We start from the raw sequence: 11,667 nt of genomic DNA, 5'->3' as shown, positions 1-11,667 counted from the left end.
AGCTATAGTCTATGCATCTTTAAAGATACTCCCTTTTTATAACTTTATTACTTTTTATAAATTCATTGTAGCTTGTTGAACAATCGAATGACTCAGAAAAATATTACCGGTAGAACCCACTGCATCCATTTCTAAGGGAAATTTCATTCCCAGGGCTCATTAATGTCACTTCTTTGCCAGCTCTAATGGATTTGTCCAGGTCATACAGATGATGACCTTGTAAGCATTTTAGTCAGCAGCTGGTTATAGGAGTAATATTTGTTATTAAAAAAAAAAAAAAAAACACAACAAAAAAAGGGAAAGATGAAGGGCTGCCATAAAACCCACGACAGAAGGGTCTAGATATGACAACCACTCTATAAGCAAGCTAAACTAGATGAGTGGTTTTCTGAGATAGGATAAGTACCTCTAGCTAGAAATTTAAGGATAGGTGTGTTTTCAAYAAATATAATGTGAAAAATAGCCTCTTCCCACTAGGCAAGTACTACAGGTCAGGCACAAAGCGCACACAGCAAAGTAAATGGRGAGGCAAGAGAGCAAGCACAGGAGCGACAGAGAAAGGGGAAGACAAATGGGTTAGAAAGAGCTTTGAATTTAAGGCTGACTGCCTGGTATTATACAACGACCTAGTAAACAAAGTACACCAGGTCAGGTCTAGTGCAGGCATTTATCATGTTACAAATGGAGACAAACAGGAGCATGCTGACTGCTTCTCTTGTGCACAGACACAACTGCTGGCATGCTTTTTCGGAGCACACCTGCAAAAGATCTTCATCTGCTTGCACTGTGTTTAGTAGATTTGCTCCAGCAGCTCAAGGTGGTAGCGAGACAGGCTGCAGAGCAGGGGAGCATCCCCAGGACCAAGGGACCTGAGATGGAACGTGATGCCCTATCAAAGCACTACGGTTGGATGGGATGGAAATGAATATGCACTGAGGAAGGAGTACAAATCACTGCAGGAAAATTATTCCTAGAGAAATGACACCAGAATTATGGTAAATTTGCCCTCAGAAATTATTTTTAAAGGCAAAGGATTTTTTAAGGATTCTGGTGTATGAATAAAAATAATAAGCACCGTACCAGCAGGGAGTTCCTCAGCAGAAAGTGCTGTCCAGCCACCCAGGAACCGAGGATGTCAATAAGCACATTATTTACCAGCAGTGGAAAAGCTCCAAGTGACCTCACTAGGCTTTGGATTAGGCAGAAGACTCAGTAAAGCATACAAATGACATGTTTTGATTTTCTATGACAGATTTTGGAGAAACTATTGGGAAGTACTTATAAAATTCCTTAGCTGTATTTTAAAGTGTTCTAACGTATTAAATCTTTCTTACATTTTCAAAAATATTTTGTTTTCATATAAAACTTCATTTCATGAAGATAAAGTTCMTATGCTCCTCTTTTCTCCCCACGTCTGCTTTCCCATGGCAATAAAGATCAATTAAAATAGGTTATTCTAATTCCACTAGACATATGATTCCCCAACACGCACGCTGCCATGTTTTAATTCATATCCAATGTTCCTGATGTGATTAAAAAAGCAAAATCCACAATCTGTCATATCTGCAAGAGGCTTCCTTTGTAATAGTATTCATTATTGCTCAAGTCAGTGTAGGGAACAGATAATACATGTTTTGTTCTTTTGACAACTATTCATTTCATTGAGCGCATAGATGTGTAGGCCTGTGTAGACAGAAGTTTTAAGGGAGCAATGTTGAAACCAGGACTCATTTTAAAAAGCTTGATTGATGGGGCAGTATGTCATGTGGCTGTTATGCAAATTATAGCTTGTATCCACTAAGAAAAATAGTTGGTATACTAAGTTTGGAGCTTCTTTAAGGCATACCATATTTTAAAAATTAATCTATAAAAATTTGCACCTAATGTAGCACTTATGAAAGACAGACATCCCACTGCTCTCTCTGGAAAAGTCACTCCACCTGATCCACCCCATGGCCCCCAGGGAAGAAGAAAAGAAGACTTTAAGTGATTTTCTGGTGGMATCTTGGGAGTGCAAACAGTAAAGATCACCACTACATTCACAGGAACAAGCAGCTTATCTAGGTGAGGCTCTTAGAAGTCAGCTTTAAAGCTCGTCTTCCCAAAATCAGCGAAATTAGTACTGAAAATAGCACTGCAAAATGGTTTTCAGCTTTCAGCTTCTGAACACAAACAAGCAAAAGGTCACGCACAAAGATTCAAAAAGCAGTCAGTTCTCCCAGATTGGAGTTTGGCCCAAAGAAACAGAAGAGGGGAAGTTTTATTCCCCTGGCAATCGTACCATTCTCTCCCACTAGAAGAGCTTGGCTTTTCAGGGCAGCCAGCCCAGACCTGTCTCTTAGCGAAGGGATGAAGTGCTCACGTTCGCTCACCCAGCCCGCAGACTCTGACAGTGCCTGAGCTTAAGGTTACAGCTCTGACCTTTCCGTGCACCTCTGAGCTGCTCCTGAAACGTGTCTCTACGTTACCACCCGCGTGGGCTCCACATCTGCTGCCAAGCCGTTCCCCAAGGAGGGGAATCAGCAGCTTCCGAATAAGCCTCTTCCTGCTTTCACCTGGACAAAGGCATTCATGACGTTCCACAGTCATTGGTTTGTTGTTTCTTTCGGGCTTCATCAATAACTGAAGCTCTCCCACTGATCCTCCAGTACCTTCAATAGCACTTACCTACTGTTGCTCCATTATGGAAACCTTGGTTTTTCTACATTCTTTAATAATGAGTGTTATGCRTGTGTGGAGGAGGAAGATTCTTGAGAGAAGTTCCCATTGCGTTTGTTTCTCCTCTGGTGTTACTTATATCCTTCTCCCTTTAAATTATGTGTAATTCTTGGCTCATGTGCCGTGCCCTTTCCTTACCTACTTTCACTTCCTCTCAAATGACTGCAGCCTCCTGACRTATTGTGACATTGCCTTGGCAATACATTCTTTAAGGGTAGATGATACCAGCTGTGCAGCTACAAGGGAGATGAAGAAAAGAAAGCACTCTAAGAGCGCTGTAATTTGCATGCTTTAAGCCGATAATTAATGGATGGTTGGTACTGCAGAGAACCGGAGGAGTCAGTCATGGACACCATGGGAAAGACTGATCTTCAGAATTACAAATGACACAAAGGGAAGGGAGAGAATGCTGTTTAATTTCTCACGATTATCAAAAAATCTACCTTCTCTGCAGGTTTCATTCAGGCTTGTTCACTGGACCCATCATCACAGCAGCGGCTTTCTTCGAGACAGGAGAAGGAAAGCAGGCAATCTCAATGGCTTTTCAAACCCGCTATTAAGAGCTCAGATTGACTGTCAAGCTACCACAGCTTAAGGAATGACCATTTCTCATCTCATGCACGGTAACTATTAYGCACCACGGTACTCTTAATCTTCTTTCACTGCAAAGCCAAGTTGAATTGATTTCATTCACTGAAGGCTGAGGCTGTATGCACAGCAGCTATGCAACCAGGCGACTGGCAATCTGAGCCTAGAATAATTTGAAGCTCAGAGTCCACCAATACCACTCAGGGGGATAAATGTAATTGTCTACTACTGTCATTAAGTAATTCCCTAGCATGTTTTTAAGTACCTCTATGAAATAAGAGGTGATAGATTGAGAAATTCCAATATTGTTTTAAAGTTAAAATGTTTTAGAAAATTCTGAAGTTCCTCAGTTCAGACCCAGATAAAAATTTGGAGAAACCAGTTCCCTGAAAGCTCAGATACGGTGCCTGAGCTCCAGCTTCACAGTGCTGTTAGATTCATTTTGGAAGCAGACAGAAGAGCTAAAGCAAGCCATCTCGGAGCTGGCCGTGGCGCAACCTCTGTCCTTGCAGCATTCCCAGGAACTCCTTTGGCTCCCAACAAAAGCTGGTGCAGAACTAAGGTCTACGAGAAGTTTTCCACAATGGATAAAGCAGCTCAGCAGCTGAACCGGAGCCAAGCCTCTTCCTGCTTCTGCTGCGCCTGCTGCCAAAACGCTCTCACCCTTGACACTTCCCAAGCCCAGAAGCTGCTAATATGGGTCTGTGATAGGAAATTCAGCTAACGCTGCAGACAGCTCTGCTGTGCATTTTAGTAGCTGATCCACTATGTTTGGGGAAAGAGACATTTTTTTTTTGTACACAGAAACTACATTTCTACATTGTTTTTCTACCACAGCAGATTTCAAAACAAGATTTAAAATCAACCCAATTATATCCTAAACCTGCACTGCGTAAGTCATACAAAAACAAGGAATGAGTCTAATTAAAGCCTTTAATTGCACTTCCCCCCCGCCATGTCAGTCTCAATCATTAATGCCTTAATAACCAGTCATTTCCTTCCAGCTGGCATTAAACAAGTGATGGTGTTTCTAGAAGAAGAGACCAAAACGTAACACAGAGATCTACAATCTATTCAGAGAAGGATTTCAGAGGAAGAGAACAGGTGAACGATACCATTTTAATAAATGATATCATGTGGCTTGTTCTTCGCAAATGCAGTGGGAATACACCCCTTGGAGCAAAGAAGTAAGGCTTATTTGAGCTCATGTTTTATATTCCTTTCTTCATTTTGTGTGTGTTAATTGCATTATTATTCGTTATTAGTCAGAACTGCCGAATTACACAATAACTGATCCAYTGTATGTATAAATAAAAAACTTCACTTGATTACATAGTTAAGATTCCTAACTGAGACAACTCTGAACTCCATTTTCATTTCCACTCATTATTTCACTGGAATGTCTTTCTATTGTGTGGCACTTCTGAGGACTATTTTACAGCAGAGACTATTCTTGTGAAACATATTTAAAAGCACCTGTACTACCTTTGAAGCTACAGAATCAGAATGATTATATGACTACATATAATGACTATATATAGTGACTATAATCAGAATGTCTTACGAGCACAAAGGTTTGCCAGACTCAGCAAACTCACAGGTTTCTGAGTCAGCCTGTGAAAACGTTTGGATGTGATTATTTCYTTGCTTTTAAATAAATCAATAATAAAGAATACATTAAGACTCAAACCTATTTAGAAATACCTTTACTTTGATTAATGATTAATGAAATTGATAATCATAACATACAAAATAATATATATCTTACTCGCATTTGAATAGAACTTTGAATCTTGAATTTCCGTGATGCATTCAGATTAACCCCAGTCTACAATTTATTCAGCGTATGTTTTACTCTGGAGTGTTTCAGCAAGAGCACTTACTTGCTGCTACTCAAGTTCCCAGTTAAGTGCAGACATCTTTAAAATACAGCTCTTGAGGGGAGCTCGGACCAGGGCAACTCACTGTTCATGTCTGCAGCCCCTGCACCCCTTTCACGATCGCTCCTTCGCTTGCAAGCCTAGCCTGCTGAAACCTTTCTCGCAAGCACAGTCCACAATAGTATAAAATAATGGCTGGTTTAAATACTATTTTATCCACATCCAATCTGGCTACAATTAAATAACTTTAGAACTGTCTGCAGAATTTTTATAGCAGGCCTTTCCCTGAGCAGTTTTGCTGTTATGTGGCTCCCCAGCCATTAAACTACTATCTGCCAACTAGGGGGTGGGGGGCATTTATGAACCAAGGCAATAGTGCAGCAGTAAAAAAGAAGAAAAATGCACTTACACAATCAATCCTATTGTATTTAGTGGTGGGCAAATTCAGTCTACTTGTATGCCCTTTCCACAACACAGTCAACCAAGGTTGCAACTAGAAAGTGCTTTGTACATTCCTCTTGCAATTCTTTTAAATTAAATTGCCTGAAATTTTATATATTCTGTAGCATATTTAAGCATTCCTCCTTAATACTTTCATTTAATGAAAGATAAGGAAGATCTTTCCTACTCTGATCCAAGAAAGAATGGCAGTTCTAGCAGTTTATCCAAATCTGGATTTAACAGAAGAACTCTCTCCTTGTTTCCAAAGCTTGAGGTATTAGAAGCACTAATGTTCTTCAGGATATTTTCATTGAAAATCTGGAGACTGTGGGGCTGGAGACTCAAAGTGAGCAGTCTCTGCACCACTGAAAGTATCACATATACTGCAGGGTGCTTTGCTTAAAGTTCGACTTCTTAAATTCGTGTTCAGCAAAACAAGCAGCAGTGACTTTGACATGGCAGGAGATGATGTCACGTCCACAGATGGTRGTAGTCAAGAAATAAAACTCTACAGATGCTGAAACCAAGCTTTCTTAAGTACTCTGCACTAAAGCATGTTGATGATTAGTCATGTCAGACGTATCAAACTCCCAAGTCACCCGACCAGTGCTATGAATGTGCATCAGAAAAGAGTCTCAGTTTCAAGACCAGTGCTACCTAATTTAAGACCAAAAATGGGTCTGCAAAACCCAAGTAATTGCTGTGACCATTCCTGTGTTGCCCAAACAGGGAGGTCCCTTTCATTTTGATCCTCAAGTTCCCTATGCTTAGCTCCCCAACTGAACCTGCTCTCCCCTCTCCTCTGCTTCCCCAAATCCCAGCCTGGCTCTCCTGCCACCTCCCCACTTTCTGTGCAGCTGCTCCCTTCCCTCCTATGCCACGTATCCTCACTCACCCAGGCCACTTCTTATCCCCACCCTTCATCCTTTGCTTGACTAACCAGTGTATTTTCCAAATAAAAAAAGTCCTGGAACTACCAAAACTTGATGTGTGCRGTATTTGTACCTCAAGGTTGAATTAATTTTAAGCTAAATTATTCTAAGAGTGGATAGAGTTCATCCCTAGAGTTCATAAGAGGGATTTGTTCATCCCTCATTAGACACTAGAGACTCTACTCAGAGAGAAGTATCACCTATGTGGCAATTTGGATAACTAATAAGGATGGAGCTTTATTCTTTTAGGAATAAGAGAAGCTAGCACATACAGAAATTCCTTGATTCACACGCGACATTTCAGRTGCTTATGTATAGCCAAATTACCCCAATAGGGAAACTTTTCATAGAACTTACTAAAACCTCAATCTATTTTTTTAATAGCGAATGGTAAACAAGTCCAGAAAAACATTCAACAGTAGGAACAATAGAGTGTTGAAAATCACTCCTCTGCTTCTAGTAATTAAATGACACCCTTGGAGATCTGAGCTAAAGATGCTCTGGGTCTGGGTGAAGACACACAGAAATAAGGCATACTAATCAGTCCATAAATGATAAGAAATGTATGGAAATAGTAGCAAGCAGATTTTTATCTTTTTAAGTGACAGGTCAATTACCTTGTTTGTTGCAAAAAAAATGTTTATTTTTCTATTACTCTAGAGATGATAGAGCTCACTAAATGGCAAGAAAAATGACTTTTAAAGTGTCAAATGTATTTTTCCTCATTTGTCAGAGGCAATGAATATGCTGCATGGAAGTCATATAAAATTATGAAACAGGAAATACAGGCAATTTGTCAGGTCCCACAGGAAATTAGTCATAATATTTCTTGTAATTTTTCTTACATATGGTTAATAACCACACATATTAAAACATTTACTTTAGAATTTATGAGATTTGGACACTAAAGAAATTCTGAAGTTGGGCACACAATTTTAGAATCTCATAAATATACATGACTGAAAAGCCATAAATAGAAACATGTCTGTCTAGCTAAAAAATGTGCTGCTTTTGTATCTTTTGTAATTACGCATCAAAATGAGATGAGGCAACTCTCAGTAGTGGCTGGAAATGGGATATACACATACCCTTAAATATCAGAAATGATGACCAGGGTGCAGCAATAACTAGTGGTCCAATTCAAARCCTGTTAAAATCAATGGAATGAGCCAGACTCTAAAAAAGCAGCTGTTTCTGCCATAATGTTTTAGAAGACAGAAGTAACAACACAAGGGAAGAAGCAGATTTTAAAGTATTATTGTGAGAAGAAAGTTATGCGGTATGACTGATTTTGAATTGTTGTTTCCTAGAGGTCATGTCATGTATATGGCTGGGTACAAACTGATTTGTAGGTATTGAAGACTTCTTYGTTATTCAAAGAGGTTCTGCCCCTTCATACTAACAGTAAAAAATAATTTCAGATATTTCCTAAGAAAATAACCTACTTCTTGCATCACCATTCCCAAATATTGCAATTAAGGTGCTTTTTATGAGGATTTTTAGCATTTTAAATGATGTAAGACATAACTTTGAAAAGTCATGCCACAATGAGACAGGAACCACTTTTTTTTCCCCTAATGCAAAATGCTGTCCAGACATTTCCAAATCTTTGTTTCCCTGTTTTCTGCTTCCAGAAAATGTCTCAAAAACTCCAATAAAATGCACGCTTTCAGAAAGGAAACTTTTAGGTTTTTGATCATAAACAAGATATTTCAGTTATCTCTGAATCAAAAACAACCTGAAAATTACTTCTTTTCAATATCGAGAGGAGAAAGTCTAAGTTAGATGGCTCATCTGCTTCCCAGTTGTGGCCTGAGGCACCTCAGGCACTTTAGCCATCATCATGAGAGCAGAGTGTGCAGGGTAATTTCACTGGGGGTACCCWCAATGAAACTTTTGAAGAAAAATATGTGCTTTAGATTCCATTTGTTTTTAATTTTCTTGTAAAAATAATCAGACACATATTATTATTAATGTTTTTTTTAAACCAAACATGAAATATACTGTGAGTTTTTAAAGGGTATACTAGTAATTTTAATGCTTTGTTTTCCTGGTTAATACCTCATCTTCCAAAAATAAAAAAAAACCCCACAATGGAAGCAGTAGGAACATTATGAGCTGTGGAATCTCGAACAGGAGGGGAAGCTTCTTGTTGCTGTTGCAATGGTACCTGAAAAGTGACATCTGCAAATTCTTCCGTTGTGCCTCCCTGCTAGCCTATATATCCTATTGCTTTTCTGTGCCTTTTATATAAGATATGCTCTTGTTGAGTGCACAGCTCTGCTTATGATACAGAAGGGATGCTTATCCAGAGCAAAAATCAGCAAGATTCATGTTCTATAAACAAAACCAAACAGGTAAACACTTCAAAAAGAATAGGGGGTATCAATGCAACCACAGCAGTTCCTCCCATCCTACTTTCTAGCCTTCCCGTGTGATGTTTACTGCTCCTAAATTCTCTTTGTTTCTTGAGACTGCGTGTGGGTGCAGACTTGCTGCCTTGAACTCCTTTGAGGTCGCACACCAGGAGGTACACRCTCGCACGAGGATTTTCTGGTGCATCTTGGATCCTCTTCATGGTGATGCCTGTGGGTCTGGGCTCTGCTGAAACTCCCAGCAAGAGTCCTCTGCACTCCTCACTAGAGCTAGAACTTCAGCCAGCCATCGTGTGTCACTGCAAAGCTCTGTGTTGAAAGACAAATGATTTCAACAGCAAGAGATCCCCTTTGAAGCTTTCTGATATTGTTTCATGCTCAGTTTAAGCTTCTGTGCACAATATCATTGCTAACGGGGGAGGTCCTGCCCTACCTCCTGTGCTGCCTTCACATTTCTGCCCTTGTGACGCGTGCATGCAGGTGAATGAGGTACCAGGCTAAGGAAAGGATCCAGCTGAAAGACAACCTGCCAAAAAAGAAAGATAGACTATTTTGAGCAAGGTGGCTCCTTCTGTCGGTTGAGAGAAGGGATTAAGCTGCAGTGGGAAACCAGTGGCCCCACATGAGTTAGTGGCAACACCAGCTTCAGGAGAATGCAAAATGGTATTTTGCACTTCTGTTTTCTTCATGATACARTGAACCAATGGGTCCCTCTTCCAGTGTTATGTCCTATAAAAATGACAAACAAGTGAGAAAACGTGTAAGAAAAGAATCAGCCTGTGAGTTTGGTTATGTTCGTATTTCTCAGCAACTCATTCTTGCAATCGATGAGCAACTCATGGCCTCAGTGGAGAGCAGTACCAGAGAACAGCACAGATGTTCAACAGATAACAGTGCACATATCAGTGGATATCAGTATGGAGGRTCAACAGATACCCAGCGCAAAGTGTCACACTAGTGTGATGTTGACGGTGCAGCTCTGCAGTGTCCCTTCTCCTTTGTTCACCAGGCTTAGTACTCAGGGTTCACTACAGGGTGGTGACTCTGCCTTGGGAGCACATGGGGTTCCTTAACTCCTGGGGAGCAGCCCAGAGCAAACCTCCCTTCCCTGGGCTCCACCAAGGAGTCTCATACTTGCCTGTGTGGGACCTGYGCTTCTCCAGGACTGTGGGGCTCATGGGTGTTCTTCTCCTGAACTGCAAGACCATGGAAACCACCACACCTGCCTTTTTGAGGAAGTGTTTCATGTTCTCCTGAGGCTCTCATATTAAGTAAACGCCAGCTAAACAGTGCATGCAGCCTCTAACTGTTACTTCTAAAGAAATAGCAGACAGGTAGGTATTGTGCAGTTGAATTCAAAAAGTAAACAGTGTGGAAATATCGGAAATAACAGGGATTTTCTTACTGCATGGCATTTGGTAATGATCATTCAAATCAACAATCTGATTAATGCACAAGTCATTATTCATATGAAAAATAACTGTTTGAAATTACAAATTCTGTGGATTTCTAATAGTAAATGCATACAAAATTCTCTGTACAAACTAAAAATCAATTATGCCCTTGTGCCCTATAAATTACTGAATTTTGTCCAAAAACAGACATAATGTAGAGTCAAATTGTATGCTTCAACTATCATTTTATAGCTTGTGCCCAGATTTAAACCCTGTGTATAGATTTACCTACTAATCTACTAATATATCCTAATATTACAAACAATTCTTCAGAAAAGGCAGCACAGAGACTCCCTCTGACTCTTGCACAGTTAAATCTTAGCTGTGCTAACCTCGAAGCTTAATTGATTACAGTGAAGATTAAAGTAGACATATTTCAGCTCCAAGATTTATTGGTTACTGTACCAAAGATAGGTTTCTATCWCAGTAAGGTCAATAAAGACTTTCTACACTTGCAAACAGCAAGGAAATACAATATAATTGCACTTCAGAGTTAGATGAATATCAGTAAAGAAAGAACTGTGAATCTATGTAGCTAGCAGAAAATGTTAGAGGTTCAAAAACTGAACAATGAATTGAAAGAATTACAGAAAAAAATAGATCTATAAATTGCTTGTGATTTAGAGCAAGCACGAAGCAAAAAGGTTGAAAAACAGCATTTCACAAAAGCATTTAAATTATCTTGTTGTTGAGTTACTTCTTAAAATAGCATTCYATTTTAATATTAAACAACATTATAGCTTCACACATTGTAAATAATCAGGATGACGTTTGGAAAGCAGAGAAATGTTTATAAGCTTTCTGCTACTTCAATCTTGCTACAGTGCATTAGCAACCAAGACGTATCCTTAATCAGTCAAGGAAATTCCTTCAGGAAAAACCTACCTGAAAGCGGTTTTGCAGAAGCAGATTATTAAATTAGTTCCTTGCCTGTCTCTCAGAGRCTCCCAATGCCTTCATCTGCTTCCTGGGTCTTTGCTGCAAGTGACTGAGAAATATGTCTGTGGAAAATTTAAGAATTATTGGCTGTGTTTTGAATACATCAGTGTGCATGTGTGAAAAACACTGCCTTGTGTCWGGGCCAAGTTGGCTTTTTCCCAGCACAGGAGCAAGAGAGGGTATATACACCCTTAACTGCCCATCTGATGGAAAACACATTAGGACAACAGGATGGATGAAACTTTACAGATGTTCAGATTGTCTGAAATTATGAAAAAAGAAGAGAGGAAAAGGGAAGGGAAGGGAAGGGGAGGGGAGGGGAGGGGAGGAGGGGAGAGGA

Source organism: Nothoprocta perdicaria, unplaced genomic scaffold, assembly GCF_003342845.1.
Source record: "Nothoprocta perdicaria isolate Ctin4 unplaced genomic scaffold, notPer1 scaffold_219, whole genome shotgun sequence".
Classification (NCBI taxonomy): Eukaryota; Metazoa; Chordata; class Aves; order Tinamiformes; family Tinamidae; genus Nothoprocta; species Nothoprocta perdicaria.
The sequence above is the reverse complement of the archived record's forward strand: the minus strand, read 5'-3'. Positions refer to the sequence as shown.